At 43.7% G+C, this 20135-nt stretch overlaps 2 pseudogenes; both read left to right on the forward strand.

Moving 5' to 3' along the window:
* The first annotated feature begins 1901 nt into the window (after positions 1 to 1901).
* On the forward strand, positions 1902 to 3433 carry LOC142843357 (poly(rC)-binding protein 2 pseudogene; annotated as a pseudogene).
* A 7089-nt stretch (positions 3434 to 10522) lies between these two features.
* LOC142845278 (U6 spliceosomal RNA) lies at positions 10523 to 10623 on the forward strand (annotated as a pseudogene).
* Positions 10624 to 20135: the final 9512 nt, after the last annotated feature.

Here is a 20135-nt window from a genome sequence, read left to right on the forward strand (position 1 = left end):
CTTTTGCTTCCAGCCCGTGTTCTCTGCTTCCTGGGGGACATGATGGAGGAGGCTCTACCATGCCCACATAGCTTCTGTTGCCATGAACTTGGCTGTGCATTCCCTGCCAGGACAGACTGAAATCTTTCGGTAAACATGAACCTAAGTAAGTACACTCCCCTGCCCCACCCCTGTTCTGTAGCTGTTTCTGTTCTATATTGTGCCACAGTGATATGTAAAGTAACCTGTTCACTTCTTCTATGCTAGCCCCTGTCATTTAGTTCTCTTTACTCCAAAGGGTGGCACCTGTAATGTGTTCAAGTTTTGTTACACTAACAAGTTTAGTTACATTACAAAGGAAGTTAAGTAATAATATGAATCTTTATTTCTCAGAGGCTTGAAACAAATAAACACAAACAAAACTTTTCTGTTGTAGTTTCTGAGTCAAGAATCTGCAAAAGGCTTGGCTACCAGCTTCTGGCTGAGGATTTCCTGTAAGACAGCAATAAAGGCATTGGCTGATGCAAGCTGAAGTCTTTTAAAAAGATTATTTGTTCATGTGTATGCATGTGTGCATGTATGTGCACTTGAGGGCAGATGTCTGTGAAGGTCATAACAGAACATCAGATCCTCTGAAGCTGGGGTAACAGCCTATTTTAAGATGCCTGTCATGGTACTAGAAACCAAGCTCAGGTCCTCTGTAAAAACAGCAAGTGTCCTTAACTTTCTTTTTTTGTTGTTTTGTTTAAATATTTTTATGGTTTATTTAACTTTATTTCATGTGCATTGGTGTGAAGTGTCAGATCTTAGAGTTACAGACAGTTGTGAGCTGCCATGTGGGTGCTGGGAACCGAACCCGGGTCCTCTGGAAGAGCAGTCAGTGCTCCCAACCACTGAGTCATCTCTCCAGCCCCTGTCCTTAACTTTCAAGCCATCTCTTCAGCTCTTTCTTGACCACCCATAGATGTCTCACTTGGGCTGACAATATAGAACAGTGGTAGAATCAATCCCCACCCCCCTCCTGCCCCCCCCCACAGATGGCTGTCAATAGGATGCCCCAGTTCCTTGCAAGGTGTTGACCAACATGTGTTTGCTTACCACCCTGTCCTTTCCACGAGGCTGCTGGAAAGTCTTCCTGACACAGCAGATGTCCAGGGATGACCCAAGGGAGAGGGGAGGAGAGAGAACACTGCAGGCCTTCCACAGTCCAGTCTCAGAAGTCATACCCCATCACTTCCACTGTTCATTAAAAGCAAGTCTCTAGCTGGGCATGGCGGCACACACCTTTAATCCCAGCACTCTGGAGGCAGAGACAGGCGGATCTCTGTGAGTTCGAGGCCAGCCTGGTCTACAAGAGCTAGTGCCAGGACAGGAACCAAAAGCTACGGAGAAACCCTGTCTCGAAAAAAAAAAAAAAAAGAATGCAGAAGAGATTTAGAAGCTAGATCATGACTAATGCTAGGGGTTAATGCAGGGAACAGTGGTCACACACACGCACCATCTGGTCTACCTGCCAAACATGCCGTTTGTTTGGAATGTGAAAATGGTGACAAAGCCTGGGAGATGGCTGAGAGTTAAGAGCCCAGCCTGCTCCTCCAGAGGACCCGGGTTTGATTCCCAGTTCCCACATGGCAGCTCACAAACATCATGTTCCAGGGGATCAAGCACCCTCTTCTGGCCTCTGAGGACTTGATGTACATGGTGCATAGAACTTCCAAATATTGCCCAGACCAGCAGAGGCAGCAGCCCGAGCAGCCACAGCCTGCGCCCCCTCCCGCCGCCTTCCCGCCCTCCGCCGTCCTCCACCCGCCCCGGGGTCTCTTTCCCCTTCCTCCTCCTCCACCCCCCTCCTCCGCCTGCCAGCGGGGGGGGGGGGCCCTCGCCTTCCCGCCCGCCCCTATTGTTCCACACCCCCCCCCCCCGCCTCCCGCCCTTCCCCTTCCCGCCCGCTCCCCTTTTCCCCTCAGTCGACTCGCGCCTCCAGTTTTGGCATTCACTCCCACCCATGACCAAAGACTTGACCACTCAAAAGTCCAGCTCCCTGTAACTACTAGACATGGACACCGGTGTGATTGAAGGTGGATTAAATGTCACTCTTACTATCAGGCTACTTATGCATGGAAAGGAAGTTGGCAGTATCATCAGAAAGAAAGAAGAATCTGTTAAGAAGATGCGCGAGGAGAGTGGTGCAACATCTCAGAAGGGAATTGTCCTGAGAGAATTATCACTTTGGCTGGACCGACTAATGCCATCTTCAAAGCCTTTGCTATGATCATTGATAAACTGGAAGAGGACATAAGCAGCTCTATGACCAATAGCACAGCTGCCAGCAGACCCCCAGTTACCTTACAGCTCGTGGTCCCTGCTAGTCAGTGTGGCTCTCTCATTGGAAAAGGTAGTTGCAAGATCAAGGAAATAAGAGAGAGTACAGGGGCTCAGGTCCAGGTGGCAGGGGATATGCTCCCCAACTCAACCGAGCGGGCAATCACTATTGCTGGCATTCCGCAATCCACCATTGAGTGTGTCAAACAGATCTGCATGGTCATGTTGGAGTCCCCCCCGCCCCCCGAAGGGTGTGACCATCCTGTACCGGCCCAAACCCTCCAGTTCTCCAGTCATCTTTGCAGGTGGTCAGGCCTATACCATTCAAGGACAGTATGCCATTCCACAGCCAGATTTGACCAAGCTGCACCAATTGGCAATGCAACAGTCTCATTTTCCCATGACCCATGGCAACACCGGATTCAGTGGCATTGAATCCAGCTCTCCAGAGGTGAAAGGCTATTGGGGTTTGGATGCATCTGCTCAAACTACTTCTCAGGAACTCACCATTCCAAATGATTTGATTGGCTGCATAATTGGGCGTCAGGGCGCCAAAATCAATGAGATCCGTCAGATGTCTGGGGCGCAGATCAAAATTGCAAACCCAGTGAAAGGATCTACTGATAGGCAGGTCACCATCACTGGGTCTGCTGCCAGCATCAGCCTGGCTCAGTATCTAATCAATGTCAGGCTTTCCTCGGAGACAGGTGGCATGGGGAGCAGCTAGAACAGTGCAGATTCACCCATAATCCCTTTCTGCTGTTCACCACCACCCATGATCCATCTGTGTAGTTTCTGAACAGTCAGCAATTCCAGGTTTTAAATAGTTTGTAAATTTTCAGTTTCTACACACTTTATCATCCACTCATGATTTTTTAATTAAAAGCGTTTTAATTCTTTCTCTGTTCAGCAGTTATGCTGAGATATCCATGTTTAGTTTTATAAGCTTCTCCCCCCCCTTTTCCTTTTTTGGGGGTTTTTTTGGCTCATGAATTTTTGTTTGTCATGGAAATGTAAGAGTGGAATATTAATACATTTCAGTTTAGTTCTGTAATGTCAGGAATTTTTCAAAAAAAATTAAAAGATGGACTGGAGCTTTTTCTTTGTGAATAGAAACTGGATGCCACAGTGACTTATGTGGGTGTTATTCCTGTCTTGATGTTATTTTTATACCTTTAAACCTTCACAGAGCCCTGGCTGGGTTTGAATAGAATTAAGATTTTCTTCTGTTTTACCAAAAAAAAAAAAAAAAAACCTTCCATATATTTAAAAAAATGGTACTAGATGTGTTGGGGAATATTCTTTGAAGGTGTGTGACTTTTGTTTATGCTGTGCAACATTTGTTTAATGATGTAAAGATACGTTGCTTTTGTTTATGTTGTATTTGTTTAACTGTGTGAAGTTGTGTTACTTTGCCTGTCTAAAACACCTGATGGACTAATAAGGAGCTGAATGGCCAATAGCGAGGCAGGAGCAAGGATAAGCGGGGCTGGCAGGCAGAGAGGATAAATAGAAGGAGAACCAAGAAAGAGAGGAGCAATGAAGGAACAAGGAGAAGATACTAGGGGTCAGCCACCCTACCCAGTCAGCCATGAAGTCGGAGTGAAAGTAAGATATACAGAAGAAAAGGGAAAAGCCCAGAGGCAAAAGATAGTCGGGATAATTTAAGATAAGGAAAGCTGGCAAGAAACAAGCCAAGCTAAGGCCAGGCATTCATAACTAAGAATAAGCCTCCGTGTGTGATTTATTAGGAGCTGGGTGGTAGGCTTCCCAAAAGCCCAAAGAGTAAAATAGACAACAACATAGAAGAGTACAAATGCAGAGATCTTGGAAACGCTGAAGGAGCGGATCTGAAGTTCCACAAGACACAGGAAGAGCGCGTTTCTCATGAGAACGAAAACTCCTGCCTTTACCTCTCAAATACCAGGACTGCAGGCATACATCACTGTGCCCAGTTTACACACTGCTTGGTGTAGTGTTCTTTTTTTTTTTTTGGTCTTTTGAGACAGGGTTTCTCTGTGGCTTTGGAGCCTGTCCTGGAACTAGCTCTTGTAGACCAGGCTGGTCTCGAACTCACAGAGATCCCCTGCCTCTGCCTCCCGAGTGCCGGGATTAAAGGCGTGCGCCACCACCGCCTGGCAGGTGTAGTGTTCTTTGCACATGCTGGACAAGTGTTTCACCAAGGGTGATAGCCTTTCCCTGGGCATTTCTCCTATAGAATCACAATGCCCTTGGACCATTTCCTAAGCATGTTTTCATGATTTCTGAAAAAAAAAAAACCTTCCAGGTTCTGGTGGGAAATGGCATATATAATTTAGCTTGATATTAGTAGTTAGAATAGGAGCCCAAAAGGAGGCAATGGAATACAAAAACAAAGAATGGAGACTTAGGAATACCGTGAGGTGTTTATTTTTATTATATGTATTTATTTATTTTGTGTGTGCATGTGTATGTGCATGTTCTTATATCCCTTGGTTTGAGAATAGAGGTCAGAGGACAACCAGCAGGAGCCAGTTCTCTCCTTCCACCATTTGGGTTCCAGGGACTAAACCAGATTACGTTGCTTGGTGGCTGAGCTATCTTGCTGATAAAAACTATAGAAAGATCTAGAATAGAGTGCCTATATTAGCAGTAGCTGAATACTTTAAATGGCATTTTAAAATACTTGCCTTAGGCTGAAAGATGGCTCATCAGTTAAGAGCACTGCTAGTCTTTCAAGGGACACTTGGGTTTTATTCTTAGCACCCACACGGTGGCTCACAACTGTCCCTAACTCCAGCTCCAAGAGATCTGAGACTGTTTTCTGGACTCTACAGGCACAAAACATACATCTAACACACAGATGTACATGTAAGCAAAACACTCAAACATATAAAGTAACAAAATAGAAAATTTAAAAGAGGGTGCTTGCCCTTGTCTGTCTCTTCTCTTTTCCCTAGCAAACAGTTGCCTTCCTACTGAGTGCCTCAATGTTATTCTTTTCTAAAGATATAAGGGGGAGGAGGCTGGTCCCACGAGGGGCGAGGGGCGGCAGTCCCAGGAGGGGTAGCAGCTGGTGACCTAAGGCCTCAACAAATCCCGAGGCCTTTCCTGACCACCTTGGTGGGTGGAAGACTGCAGAGGGTGAGAGATCACCAGATAGATCATGCAGAGAGAGAGTTTGGGTAGAGTTTATTTAGTGGGTTATGAAGGGGAAAGAGGGAAGAAGAGAATGGGGAAGAAGAGGGAGAGGCACAGAGAGAGGGAGAGAAGGGGGAAGAAAGACAGAGAGAGAAAGAGAGAGAGCAGAAGTTACCTCTTCGGGAGAGAGACAGAAAGAGAGAGCTCAGGCTAGAGAAGGTGGGATATCTGCTTCCCTCAGTGGAAGGGGAGGGATTGGGAGAGAGTGGGGCTTGTCTCTTACAGGGATAGTGCAAGTCAGTAACAGGTCATAACATTCCTGAATCTCTTTCTTATAATAAAAAGGCAGGAAGTTAGGCACAACAGGTTAATGGAATTGGGACGGCAGATTGTCAAGACGGCTTCTTGCTTATTTGTGGGCATCATCTTGGGGGGGGGAACCTGAGAAAGCTGGGTGCTGGTCACATCCTGGGGTAGCTGGTCTCTTTATTCCTGTCCAGGGTTTGTGGTATAGAAATGTCTGAAGTCTCTTAGACCTGTTTAAGGTATTGGCAGAACAGAGGACAAAGTTAAGTTTAGGAAAAAAAATTGTTTTAGGACCAGGGAATTGAGAGGGGTGTACCTGACCTGTTTAAGGAGGATCCTTTAATTCAGCTCCCTGGAACTGACAAGAATGTTTTGGGTTTGTAAAAACATAAGTTTTAAACAGCAGCATATTTTTGCCAGAATGCCTGACAGATATTTTGCATAATGAAAAATATCTTTAAGACCATGAAAGGCAGCATGAAAGAGAATTTTGTTAATTTGTATCTTATAGAAATTTGTTCCGTGAGGCTGTCCTTTTAAACCACAAAACCTCTCAGCTGTCAAACTACATCAGAGATCTTTGAGAAGGATAAAATTTTACTTGAGTAATTGATTAAGAATGACAGAAAACTTACTTGGTTGGCACCTGGAGCTACTCCTCAGAGTCCTCCATGGTCGCTGAGGGTCGTATTTGCCTTTTGCTGTTTAGCACAGAGCCTGCCAGGCTCCAGAAGATCCTGTGGGCTAAGACATCTGTAGGAAGACAAGCTTACCTTGATCTGAGCAGCTAGGCTGTCGATTCTGGTGATTCTGTCCATGTCTGGAGATCTTCAGTTTATATGAAAGGCAGTTTTTCCCAGTGGTCAGCGCTTGGCAGTTGAAGCAAATTGCAGATGGACTTGTTCTGTGCCCATCTGTCTTCTGTCTTTTTAGGAGGAAGTAGAATGCTGCTGCTAGGAGTCTCTTTTGTTATGAAAAGTTTTTAATAATTAAGCAGTTAAACGTCATATTTCCCAGATCTCTGAGCAGTTGAGGGCTGTTTACCAGGTATAGATGAGTTATAACTACAGTATAGAATCTGCCTGGAGAGCTGGGTCCGAGCTTGACTGTACTGGCTCTCAACTTAACAGGTAAATTTATACTTGTAAAAGACAGAAAGAAGAAAAAACTGTTTATAATAGAAGCTAATGGTAGAACTGACAATAGTAGAGAACAGCTTAATATATTTTAAAGCAGGGTTGAATGAAGTATACTGTATTTTTTGTAAGAGACTTAAAAGTACATACCAATTTAAAACATGAGACATTGTTTTTAAATTTAGGAATGAGATACAATGAACAGACAATTATAACATTTAACAGTAAACATACGTGCATTTACACCCAGTTGAATTTAAGTTTTATACACATAGAGTTAAATAAAAAGTGAGCAAAAGGAATTGGCTAGAGGAGGGACCCCATGTGGAGAGCCTACTGCTGGAGTTCTTTGGTTAGGGGCAGAACCTCTGGCTCCTCCCTTTGTTAAGCTCAAAGAAAATGGCGGCAGCCATGGTTGTCCACATGATTTAGCCGTCTGCTGGTAGAAGTTAGAAATGTGGTTGGTTTTCCATAGCTGAAGATGTGAGAAAGGTGAAAATGGCACAAGCCCCAGGGCAGCTAGCAAGATGTCTCCAGGCCAGCATGGGGGTTGATAATAAAGTCAAGGTGATTCCTGGCCTGTTGACTCAGGAGCCAGGGGCTAGGACTGCTTGGAGCAGTCCTTATAGCAGTGAGGATCATTTATGAGAAGTCTGAAAAGAAAAAACAAAACAACACACGCGCGCGCACACACACACACTCAATTCCAAACAGCACGAGGCCCACTCCAAGTGGTCTGCTCACGTTTTTAGCTATGGGAAGCAATGAGGCAGAAAAATATCCGAGGGGCCCCGGGCCCCCAAAATGAATGCACTGCTCAATGAGTGCTTTGGGTCCCAGGATCCCTTGGATGTTTTTCTTTCTTTTGGACTGCTTGGAAGTGGTCCCCACTGTGAGAGACCGCCTGGGGCAGCCTCTAGCCTCTGGCTTCCGAGTTGCCCAGATCAGAGCCAGGCAGGCTACATTATCATTCTACCTATAGAGAGAAGACATTCCTCTACAGGCCTTGAGGTGTTCTCTCTGTCCCTGCCTAATTCTGGTATATGATTCAACCCTTTTTGCTGGATCTTGTATCCTATTCCAAGCATTTAAAGCTGCTTGGTGACATAGACACAGTACTTCATCGTCATAAAGAGCTTGGACCTGTGGATCAGCATATTCTCCTGCACCAAGAATTTGATCTTGGGAAACCTCAATACCTTTTGCTCTTCCTTGCTGTTTCATATGTTTGGATTCTTCTCTGAAATAAATTCCAAACATCAAGGAAGGTCCATTATCTAAAACTGCAGACACTAATTGATGGAAATCATGGGGGGTAGCTCTAGCATTAGAAGCTCAAGTCCTTATCATTTCCTTTACATATGCATTGTGCAAGCCAAAATTAACAACAGCTTGCTTAATTTCTTTCAGATCATTCATTGCTATTGGCGTCCATCTAGCGTCTCTGACTCCCTTTGAGCCTTTAGAAGTTGATGCTTTGGGGGCTGGAGAGGTGGCTCAGCGGTTAAGAGAACTGACTGTTCTTCCTGAGGACCCGGGTTCAATTTTCAGCACCCACATGGCAGCTCACAACTGTCTGAAGATCCAGTTCCAGGGGATCTGACACCTTCACACCAATGCACATAAAATAAAGTTAAATAAACCATAAAAAATGTAAAAAAAAAAAAGAAGTTGACGCTTTGTCAGAATTAAGTATAGGGTATGTTGTTAGAACCCTGGGTAAGCCAGTTCTAATAGCTGGTGGAGGCATTGTATCCTGTCTTTGTGCCTCCTTACTCTGTTCACCAGCTGCAATAATTTCTCCAATCTTTTCAAATCTTTTTATCATTGTCTCTCTTAAATCCTGAATCTCCTGACCTGTATATATTTCCAGTGATTTCACTGAGGTATCAATTTTTTGGTCCCCATTCTGCACCTGTGATTCCAAAGTTTTAATTTTTTCCTTCAAAGATAACATGTCCTCCTTAAACTTTTCTTGTATATCATGTAGATTCCCATCTTGGAGGTACATTCTGTCTGTTACCTTATCAAAACTTTGTGATAAAGTCTGAAGGTCAAATTCAACAGCCTGAACCCTTTCAGGTAACTTTCTAATACTCTTGGATATGGAGTCAATTTTGTCTGTCATAGTATCCACTTGTTCAGATAACCTCTGATTTTCAATAATTTTAATCCTGTCAATTAGTTGTTCATTATTAGTTCGTAAAGATTCTATCGTTCTTAGGAGTGCCATATTCTTCTGTTCATTATTAGTTTGTAAAGATTCAATCGTTCTTAGGAGTGCCATATTCTTCCTTAATGATAGAATATGGAAAAGAAAACTGAAGCCTAGTAACAAGCAAATTAAGGTATCCCCATAATCATATAAACCTTGTATGATGTAATCCATTGTATTAGTAAATATAAATTTACTAATCCATTGTATTAGTGAAAACAAAGCAGTAAAATTTGCGTTAGAAATGAAAACTGCCATATTACCTATTATCCAGCAGGTGGTGTTGTTGCCAAGTCACGATGAAAAACGGGGTCCTGTTTCAGTGCCTTAGTAGATGTTAAAAACTGGAAAATGCAAGTTTCTCAACAAAGTAAATGTAATTAAATCAATTCCAGAGACGGAACCAGAAGCCCAGAATCCAGGGGTAGAGAAGAGCAACCTGGAAGCTGCTTATGCCTCCACGTGACAGAGTCACCCTGAGCGGTTGCAGCTTTCAGCAATCGTGTGCTCTGGTTCGTACCACTTAAGAGCTGTGCTTGCAAGAGAGATTTAAAAAAGACTCAGAAAAGAGCAAACCACACAGGCAGAGACTACGCAGGCCTGTGAGGTTTAAATCCACGTGGGGAGGCAGATGATAGGGTACGTGGGGACTGGAAGTCAATCTGAGGTGTCTAAAGAGAAAATATAAAGAACTGCAGCAAGAAAAGCCAGTGTGTGATGATTTATATTAAGCTGCTGGCTCCACGCACAAGGCACAGGCCACAAGGCTGCCGCAAACAAGGTCGCCGCCACAAGGCCCAGGCCGCAGCTGAGGAAGGGAGGCTCGCGCCAAGCCGAACTTGTGGCCGGCAGCCGAGTGGGGGAAGGAGAGGTCCTAACACCAAACGTTGGGTGCCAACTGAAGGTGTAAGTCACAAACAATGCCACACCAGTTTGGAATTATGATTAATAGGGTGGTATTTATTTAAAGGGGAAAAAACTTGCAGATCTCCGTCCCAGACAACAGCCCTCTACGCAACCAGGAAGGGAGTCTAGTTGCCGGCGGAGCAGGAAGTGAAGAGAGAGAGGAGAGGGAAGTGGCCACTTTTTTAAAGGGAGAGAGACCACGCCCCAATGGGCTGGTATCTCAGCAGCTATAGGCTGGAGGAGTGGGAGGACCTCCCGCAACGAGAGAGAGAGAGACAGAGAGAGAGAGAGAGAGAGAGAGAGAGAGAGAGAGAGAGAGAGAGAGAGAAGGGGTCAAAGGGGAAAGTGAAAAGAAAGGGGGGAAGGGAGAGGCAATGGTTGCCTCTTCAGAAGAAGGACGGACAGAGAGAGTGCTGAGATGGAGGGAAGGCACAAAATCAGCTTGCCTGATGGTGGGAACGGGGAATAATTGGGGGTGGGGGTGGGTGGAGCTTGTCTCTTAAAGGGACAGGTACCCAGGTGACAGACGGCCAGAAGAATGGTAACAGACAGCACATATACTAAAATCAGAACAATACAGAGATCAGCACGGCCCCTGTACAGGATGACACGCAAACTCATGAAGCGTTGTATAAAAAAAAAAGTAGAAAATTCCCACAGAGCAGTGGTCCTAATGCTGTGACCCTCTAATACAGTTTCATGCTGCAGGACCACCAACCATAAAATTATGTTGTTGCTACTGCATAACTCTAATTTTGCTACTGTTGTGAATTGTAATGGAAATATCTGATATGCAGGATATCTGATACGTAACCCCCGTGAAAAGGTCGATCTACCCCAAGGGGTTGCGACCTACAGGTTGAGAACCACTGCCATAAAAAGATGGTGCTGGGTCACAATAAACTGCTTCCTGCAACAAAGCTCCCATTTCTCTGATAAGAAGGCCACAATGCTGGCTGGGCAGTGGTATACACCTTTAATGCCAACAGGGAAGGCAGAGGCAGGTGGATCTCTGTGAGTCTGAGGCCAGCTTGTCTACAGAGTGAGTTCCAGGACAGTCAGAGCTACACAGAGAAATCCTGCCTCAAAAAACAAAACAACAAACAAACAAACAAAAAGACAAGGGCCTACAATAGCTGAGTTTTGAGTGCACCTGGACCTTTCTTGGTCCAGTTTTTTTAAATATTTATTTATTTATTATGTATACAATATTCTTTCTGTGTGTATGTCTAAAGGCCAGAAGAGGGAACCGGACCTCATTACAAATGGTTGTGAGCCACCATGTTGATGGAGGAAGGTCATTGGCTAATAAAGGAACTGCCTTGGCCCTTTTTTATTGGTTAGGACATAGGTAGGTGGAATAAACAGAACAGAATGCCGGGAGGAAGAGGAAGTGAGGTCAGACTCGACAGCTCTCCTCTCCAGAGCAGACGCCTCAGAGAGAGACGCCATGCCCCGCTCCCAGGCAGACACACGCGATGAAGCTCTGAACTAGAATCTTCCCAGTAAGACCGGTGCTCACAGATTGTTAGAGATGGGTTGATCGGGATATCAGAATTAGCCAGTAAGGGTTAGGGCTAAAGGGCCAAGCAATGATTAAATGAATACAGTTTGTGTGTTGTTATTTCGGGCATAAGCTAGCTGAGCAGGCGGCCGGGGTGCTTAGGACACAGCCCCGCCGCTCCTTATTTCTACAAATGGCGCCCAACGTGGGGCTCGAACCCACGACCCTGAGATTAAGAGTCTCATGCTCTATCGACTGAGCTACCCGCCGCCGCTCCTTATTACTACACCATGTGGTTGCTGGGAATTGAACTCAGGACTTTTGGAAGGGCAGGCAATGCTCTTAACCACTGAGCCATCTCTCCAGCCCTCTGGTCCAGTTTTTAAAGCCAAGGACCTAGGGTGGCAAATACTCACAGCAAACAAAGATCTATCTGGGACAGTGGCTTCTGATTCATTGTCTCACACCAACAAAGTTAAAGATGCAGACTCTTTGGGAAGCAATGTGGAATGCAAGCTTTATTAAGAGCATTAAGGAGGTGCTGGAGAGATGACTCAGTGGTTAAGTTAACTGACTGCTCTTCCAGAGGACCCAGGTTCGATTCCTAGCACCCACCTGGCACCTCACTACTATCTGTAACTCTAGTTCCAGGGAATCTGAAACTTTCTGGCCTCTGGTGGCACTGCATGCAAGTGGTTCACAGACATACATGCAGGCAAAACACCCATACACACACAAAAAAATAGTAATAATAATAAATATAAGAGGTATTTAAGGAAAAGTGGCAAATTAAGGGAAATTGAGATGTTAAAGAGAGACGCTCCTGGGACAGGTTTCCAAGGGAGGAAAAAGCTGTTGAGCATCCCTGTCTAGGGGTTTTACAGAGCTGTAGAAGAAACTGGACAAAGGCTTTATAATAACCATGAAATTGGTTCATTCTCTAGGTTCACTGCTGGCTGATCCCTTGGTGGATTGGTGTATTCTTGGTGTGTTCTCCTGTTGTCCACTCAGCTAGTGATGGATGAAGCAGGTTAGACATTTAGAGACTTCCCCAGAACTATGGACTTGATGGACTAGGTCTTTGTTTTCATTTTGTCAGGTTTACATGCTTATTGTGGCCTGAATGGTACTTTCATCATGGAGTCAGCTGTGCTAAGGTCTGGGTCCCTGTGGCAATGGGTAAAGCACAGTGGCATGGTGGCTCCACAGGGGCAGGAGTATGTGGCTAAGACTTCCTCACAACATAGGAGAATAAGGACTGGGGAGTGGGGGAGAGAGGGTGAGAGGGCTAGAAGTAGGGTCTAGTTAGAGTACCTAAGACAACCCACTTCCTGTATCTAGGCCTCACCTCCTAAAAGTTCTGCTGTAGCTTCCCCAAACAGCATCACCAGCTTGGAACCAAGTGTTCAAACAGATGAACCTTTGAGGAACATTTTTCAGTAAAACCATAACACCAGCCTGTAGAAGATACACTGTAATTCCCCACTCCTCAGTTGTGGAAACAAGATTACAGTTTTGTTTTTAAAAGGTTTATTTATTTTTACTTGTGTGCACATGTATAGGTGTTTTGCCTACACGTATGTGTGTGTATTTTATGAGAGGGCAGGGAGACAGACAAGGGCCATGACAGGTCCTGCTAGTAGCCCTCCCAGAGACCAGTTTCAGTTTACTGGATCCAACTGGAGGAGAGCAAGCAGTTCTTGGGAAAGCTGCAACCCAGGGCAGCCAATCAGAGGGTGCCCCACAGCTTGTGCAAGCTTAAGATAACTAAAGATAGCTTCTCCCGCCCTGCAGCTGAATTAAGTCACCAACCAATTCTATAGCAACCCATGAGCTTTTTATTTAAACCTACCAATCAGCCCCAGACTAACTTCACCTCCATAGAATTCCCCTAATCTTCCTTGAAAGGAGCCTGCAGGCTTCTTTCATCATCGCCATGTTGGAATTTTAATAAAACGCTCTTGCTGATTGCATACGTGAATGGCAGTCTTCTATGGGACTTCTCACAGATCCTAACATTATGCTTATACACTACCTACCAGGACTAGAAGAGGGTATTGAATCCTTTCAAACTGGAGTTGTAGCCCATTGTAGCAACCAAGTGGGTGTTGGGAATAAAGTCAAGGTCCTCTGGATTAGCAGAGAGCTTTTAACCAGAGTCATCTCTCCATCCTCCCAAACAGGGTTTTGTTTAAGGTATGTGAGGCTTCAGGAAAATGATTTGTGAACCCAATCTATATAAATATTTTTAATTAAAATGCATTTTCATTCTTATACATGTCATATAAAGCTATCAAAGAAAAAATAGATTATATCAAAATTAAACTTCTTGCATTGATGAACCATCAGCAAGAAAAAAACCCATAAAATTGGAGATAATACCTGCAAACCATATATCTGACAAGTACCCAGACTATATAAAGAACATTTGCATGACTGGGGATCTGGGGCAGTGGGAAGGGTGCTTGCCTAGCATGTTTGAGGCCCTGGGTGTGATCTCCAGCTTGGCAAAATTCTAGTGCTTAAGAAGCAAAAGTTCCAGTTCATCTTTGAACATAGTAATTTCAAAGCCAGCCTGGAATACATGATATCCTGTTTTCCACAAAGAAAGACCATTTTCAACTCAATCATAAAAAGGGTAAATGAGTTACTATTAAAATGAGAAAAGGATTTGAATAGGCATTTATCCCAATAAAATATTCAATGAGCAGTAAGAATATAAAGAGATATTCAACATAATTAATCATTAGCAAAATAAGCCATAGTAAGATATCATTCACAAGTCAGGTGGTGGTGGCACATACCTTTAAACTCATCAGTTGGGAGGGAGAGGCAGACCTCTGAGTCCTGTCTTGAAAAACCAAAATAAAATAGCAGCTCATATCATGTCTTAAGGTTTTTATTACTTGTAAAGAGACACAATGACCGTGGTAACTCTTATAAAGAAAACATTTAATTGGGACTGGTTTACAGTTTCAGAGGTTCAAGCAATTATTATCATGGCAGGAAGCATAGTGGCATGCAGGCAGACGTGGTGCTAGAGCAGTAGCTGAGAGTCCACATCTTTCAGGCAACAGGAAGTCAACTGAGACACTGGGAGTATCCTGAGCATAGGAAACCTCAAAACCTGCCCCCACAGTGACACACTTACTCCAATAAGACCATACTCCAACAAAACCGCACCTCCTAATAGTATCACTACTGCAGCCAGATGGTGGTGGTACACACCTTTAATCTCAGCACTCGGGAGGCAGAGGCAGGCTGATCTCTGTGAATTCGAGGCCAGCCCTGTCTACAAGAGCTAGTTCCAGGACAGGCTCCAAAGCTACAGAGAAACCCTGTCTCGAAAAACCAAAAAAAAAAAAGTATTACTACCAATAAGATTATGGGGGCCAATGACATTCAAACCACCACAATCTACTCCCTGGATCCCATAAGCTTGTAACAGTAACATAATGCAAAGTTAATTTAATCCACTTTCAAAAGTTCTCATAGTCTATCACAGTCTCAAACTTGTTTCAAAGTCCAAAGTCTTTTCTGAGACTCATGGCAGTCTCTTATCTGTAATCCCCTCGGAAAAGCAAAAGCAAAAAGCAGATCATAGGCACAGGATATACACTGTTGTGGTAGTTTGAATAGTGTCTCTTTATAGCAATAGATGCCCTAGCTAAGATAATTACTGTTTCAAAACACAGGGAAGGGACCATTGTGTGGAAATACTGGACCAAAGCAAGACTGAAAACCAGCTGGGCAAACCCCAAACTCTGTATCTCAATGTCTGATGTCAAAGTGCTCGTCAGATCTTCAACTCTATTCAGCTTTGTTGACTGCAACACACTTCTTTCTCAAGCTGGTTCCATTCCCTGTTGGCAGCTCTCCTTGACAGGTATCCCACAACTCTGGCACCTTTAATGTCTTGGGTTCTCCAAGGCAATCCAGGCTTCAACTTCACAGCTTCATGCAATGGCCCCTCTGCTAGACCTCCATTCAGGGACACCCTTGACAGGTGCCTGGTCTCACCGGCTTTCTTTAGGCACAGGGCAAATTCCATAACTCCTTTCTTCTATTCTTTTTTTTTTAAAAAAAAAAAGATTTACTTATTAATTATATATACAGCATTCTACTTACATGTGTCCCTGCAGGCCATAAGAGGGCACCAGATCTCATTGCAGATGGTTGTGAGCCATCATGTGGTTGCTGGGATTGAACTCAGAACCTCTGGAAGAACAGTCAGTTCTCTTAACCTCTGAGCCATCTCTCCAGCCCTTCTATTCTTAACTCTAAAGCAGGAACCCCAATGGACTGTCTCACTTTGCCATTACAAGGCAAACAGATCTTCAAATTTCCTGCTTTGTGGAAAAGTCTGCTGGATACTATGGGCCTGCAGGCAAAAGAATGATGCTCCAATGTTATAAAAAAAAAACTATGTGTGACTGTCCAGGCAGCAAGATATCTCTGTCATTTCTAGAGTTTTGGAAGTTGCTTACAATGCACTTCCTGTTAACTTAGAAAATACTGTATCTTTCTGGGGTCTTTGATGGAGTTAAAGAATAGATAGTTATAGTTTTCTTTAGTTATGATAAAAGATGAAGTAGATATAAATATTGTAACTAATTCTTGCTTGATACCTGTTTTGTTATATGTAATTTTACTATGTTAAAATTAAAACCTTCCTTTTTATTTAAACAGAAAAGGGGAAATGGTGTGGGAAGTCCTTCTGTATATATGTTACTTTTATTGGTTAAAAAATAAAGCTGCTTTTGGCCAATTGTTTAACAGAGTAAAGCCAGGTGAAAAACAGAGATGTAGAGAAAGGAGAGAGGAGGCAGAGTAAAAGAGAAGCCATGTAGCCACTGCAGGAGACAGATGCCCCGAGCTCACTGAAACTTTTCCAGTAGGGCCATGACCTTGCGGTGATGCACAGATTAATAAAGATGGGTTAATTTAAGATATAAGAGCTAGCTAAAGTTCCAGGACAGGCTCCAAAATCTACAGAGAAATCCTGTCTTAGAAAACAAAAACACACAAACAAAAAAGAGCTAGCTAAAAATATGCTTAAGCTATTGGCCAATAATTGCAAATAATATCGTTTCTATGTGATTATTTCAGGTCTGAACAGCCAGGAATGAACATCTACAAGTATGAACACTAGTAACCACATGACAGAATCTATACTGTTTTGAGATTTCTTCTGCCAAGGGAATTAATCCAAAATTCTCCACTTTTAGCCTCAAGTAGACTCTTCGGACAAGGATAAAAGGCAGCCACTTTCTTCACCACAATATCACAAGAATGATCTCTAGGCAACATATTAAAATTCTTCTCCTGTGAAACCTCCTGAGCCGGGCCCTCACAGTTTATCAGGTCACACTTAGCAACCACTGTCTTCCACTCTTCTACTTGTGACCCACTAAGTGTGTAAAGCATGATGCTGCTTTCACAACCACAGTACCAAAGTCCAAATTCCTCCGAACATAAACATGGGCAGGCCTGGCACAGAAATACCTCAGTCCCTGGTACCAACTTCTGTCTAGTTAGGGTTTATATTGCTATGAAGAGACACCATGACCACAGCAACTCTTATAAAGAAAACATTTAATTGGGGTGGCTGGCTTACAGTTTCAGAGATTCAGTCCAATTATCATGATGGGAGCATGGTGGCTTACAGACAGGCATGGTGCTGGAGTAGTAGCTGAGAGTCCTATATCTCCCAGGCAATAAGAAGTCAAATGAGACACTGGATGGTATCCTGAGCATAGGAAACCTTAAAGTCCACCCTTCCAGGGACACACTTCCTCCAAGAAGGCCATACCCGTCCTAACAAAATCATACCCCTTAATGCCACTTCCTATGAGATTATGGAACCAATTTCATTCAAACTACCACATATCTGTTAAAACAGCAATAAATCAAAATGCTTGGCAATAAATGTTGGCAATGATATAGAGAAATTGGAACCTTCATGTACTTCTGGTAAGAAAGTAAAGTGACTCTCTCTCAAACAAATACATGTAAATAATGAAGTTATAGCCAAGCAATTGAACTTTCAATTGGTTTAGTTCCTTCTGTGATATTATAGCAAAATAATAAAAGCTTTTATGAGGAAAAGATGTTTATTTAGTGCAGAGCTGTTCAAGGGCTCACATCTGGTGATAGTTTTCTAGAGCGCATTGTAGTGGCATTGTTCATAGTAAATTGCCAGGGAATAGAAAGTACCCAAAGGTTGATCAACAGGTGAGTAGATGTGGGGCATAGTGGCACTCACCTTTAATTCCAGCAAAACAAACAAACAAACAAAACACACATTAATGGTTTTTTAGTATAGTGTTGGCTACTTTTAAGTCAGCTTGACACAAGCTAGAGTCATTTGGAAGCAGGAACTGAGAAAATGCTCTCACTACATTGGCCTGTAGGCAAGCCTGTGATGCATTTTCTTGACTGATGATTGATGTGGAAGAACCCAGCCAACCTCTACCCCTGCCTTTCTGCCTGCTGCCTGTTGTGGAATATTCCTTTACACTGTATAAATATATGCCGTCATGATTGGTTTAATAAACAAGTTGACTATTCGAGAGCCACTGTCAGCCCAGGAAAACTCTGCCTACAGCCTATGATCCGAATGTGAAGCTCTTAACTACTGCTCCAGCATCATGCCTGTCTGCTTCCTGCTATGATGATCATGACTAACCCTCTAAAACTGTAAGCAATCCCTTAATTAAATGCTTTCTTTTCTAAGAATTGCCTTGGACATAGTGTCTCTTCACAGCAATCAAACAGTATCTAGGACACTAAAGCTAACCTTGAACTCATAATGGAGCCAAGGTTTGGGCTTACTACCACACTTGGCCTTCAAGATTTTTTATGGCTATATAATATTTTATAGTATGAACTATACCATATTTTGTTTGTCTGTTCACCTGGGGTTTGTTTGTTTGTTTTTTTAAGACAGAATTTCTCTGTATAGCCCTGGCTGTCCTGGAATTTACTCTGTAGACCAGGCTTGCCTTGAACTCACAGAGATTCACCTGCCTCTGCCTCCTGAGTGCTGGGATTAAAGGCATGTGCTACATGCCTGGTCTGAAATATGTAGTTTTGAAAGATGTACTTGCTCTAGCTCAGTGTTTGCAACATGCAGTTAAGCAGGTCTCAAAAGCACCCAGATGTAGGGTTTGTAATCCCAGTACTAGGAAGGTGAGAAAGGCTGATTCAAGGCTAACCTGAGCTACTCACTGAATTTGTGACTAGCCTGAGCTACACAGTGAGATTCTATATCCTTAGAAAGAAAAAAATCTTTCTTGTTTTGTTATGGAGGTTGAGACGCCTAGGAAAAGCCCATAGACTCAATCCGATTATAGTTAAAATCATTAAGTACTAGCAGGACGATCAGTCGTGGATCTGAATTTGAGACTGCTGTGAAGGAGAGGGGCATGGGGAAGTGCTGGGGGAGGCTGCTACCTCATTTTCCAGCTGCCCTGACTCGAAATAATCACACAGAAATCTGTATTAATTGCATTGGCCAATAGCTTAAGTGTATTTCTGCCTTTTTTTTTTTCAAGACAGGGTTTCTCTGTAGCTTTGGTTCCTGTCCTGGAACTCGCTCTGTAGACCGGGCTGGTCTCAAATTCACAGAGATCAGCCTGCCTCTGCCTCCTGAGTGCTGGGATTAAAGGCATGCGCCACCACCACCCAGCTTCTGCCTAACTCTTATATCTTCAATGAACCCATTTCTATTAATCTGTGTATCGCCACTTGACTGTGGCTTACCGGCAAGGTTCTGGCATGCCTGTCTCCGGCAGCAGCTACAGGGCTCCTCACTGACTCCACCTATTCTCTCTCTATATCTTTTCCAGTCTGTCTGTATTCTGTTAAGCTACTTTGTTAATAAATAAAGTAGCTTCTTTATTCATTAACCAATAAAAGCAACACATATACAAAAGGACTTCCCACATCAGGGAAGGACTTTCAAAGGGGAAAACCACATGGAGACCTTCACTATCTATGCAACTAAATAAAAACTGTTCCGTTCTGCCAATCTAAGTGATTAAGGCAACTCAAAACAATCTTTGAGTGTCTGCTTAAGCAAGTTACAGAAGCAAAAAATAAATTAAAAAAATAAAGCAGTTGCCTTATCGTAACAAGTAGATAGTCACGGCTGTACATTTTTGGGAGACAAACTACTGGTGATTACCAAGATGGAGGCCTAGCATAAAATGGAGCTTCTTTAGCCCTAACAGTTTAATCCAACAGAGAACATTCTGCTGTGTAATCAATGCTGGCTAAGAACTGGTTGTGTTCCGGCTAGAGACACGCCTTAAAGAACAGGCCTGCTCTTTGACCTCCCTTGGCCAGGTCTCCAAAGAGCTGGTTAGGACTGCAAGACCAGTCTTTGCTGCCCGGTTCACACCTGACTTGCAGAGCCCTTGGTAATTATAAAGAACCACCCATTGTCAAGGAGGTTAATAGGAAAGCTGTCGTCATAGCCTGTTTGCCTGGGGCTCCAGGACCACCACGTGGCCTTACAGAGTGACCTCCAGGCTGGGGTCCTAGGGTTCTGGTGGGCTGGACTGTATTCACTGTTAAAGGTCCCAGGGAGGCAGTTTTTCTGGGCAGCCTCCGTTTTCTCTCTCTACTATCCCACGAGAAGCCT

This window comes from Microtus pennsylvanicus, chromosome 2 (assembly GCF_037038515.1).
Source record: "Microtus pennsylvanicus isolate mMicPen1 chromosome 2, mMicPen1.hap1, whole genome shotgun sequence".
NCBI lineage: Eukaryota > Metazoa > Chordata > Mammalia > Rodentia > Cricetidae > Microtus > Microtus pennsylvanicus.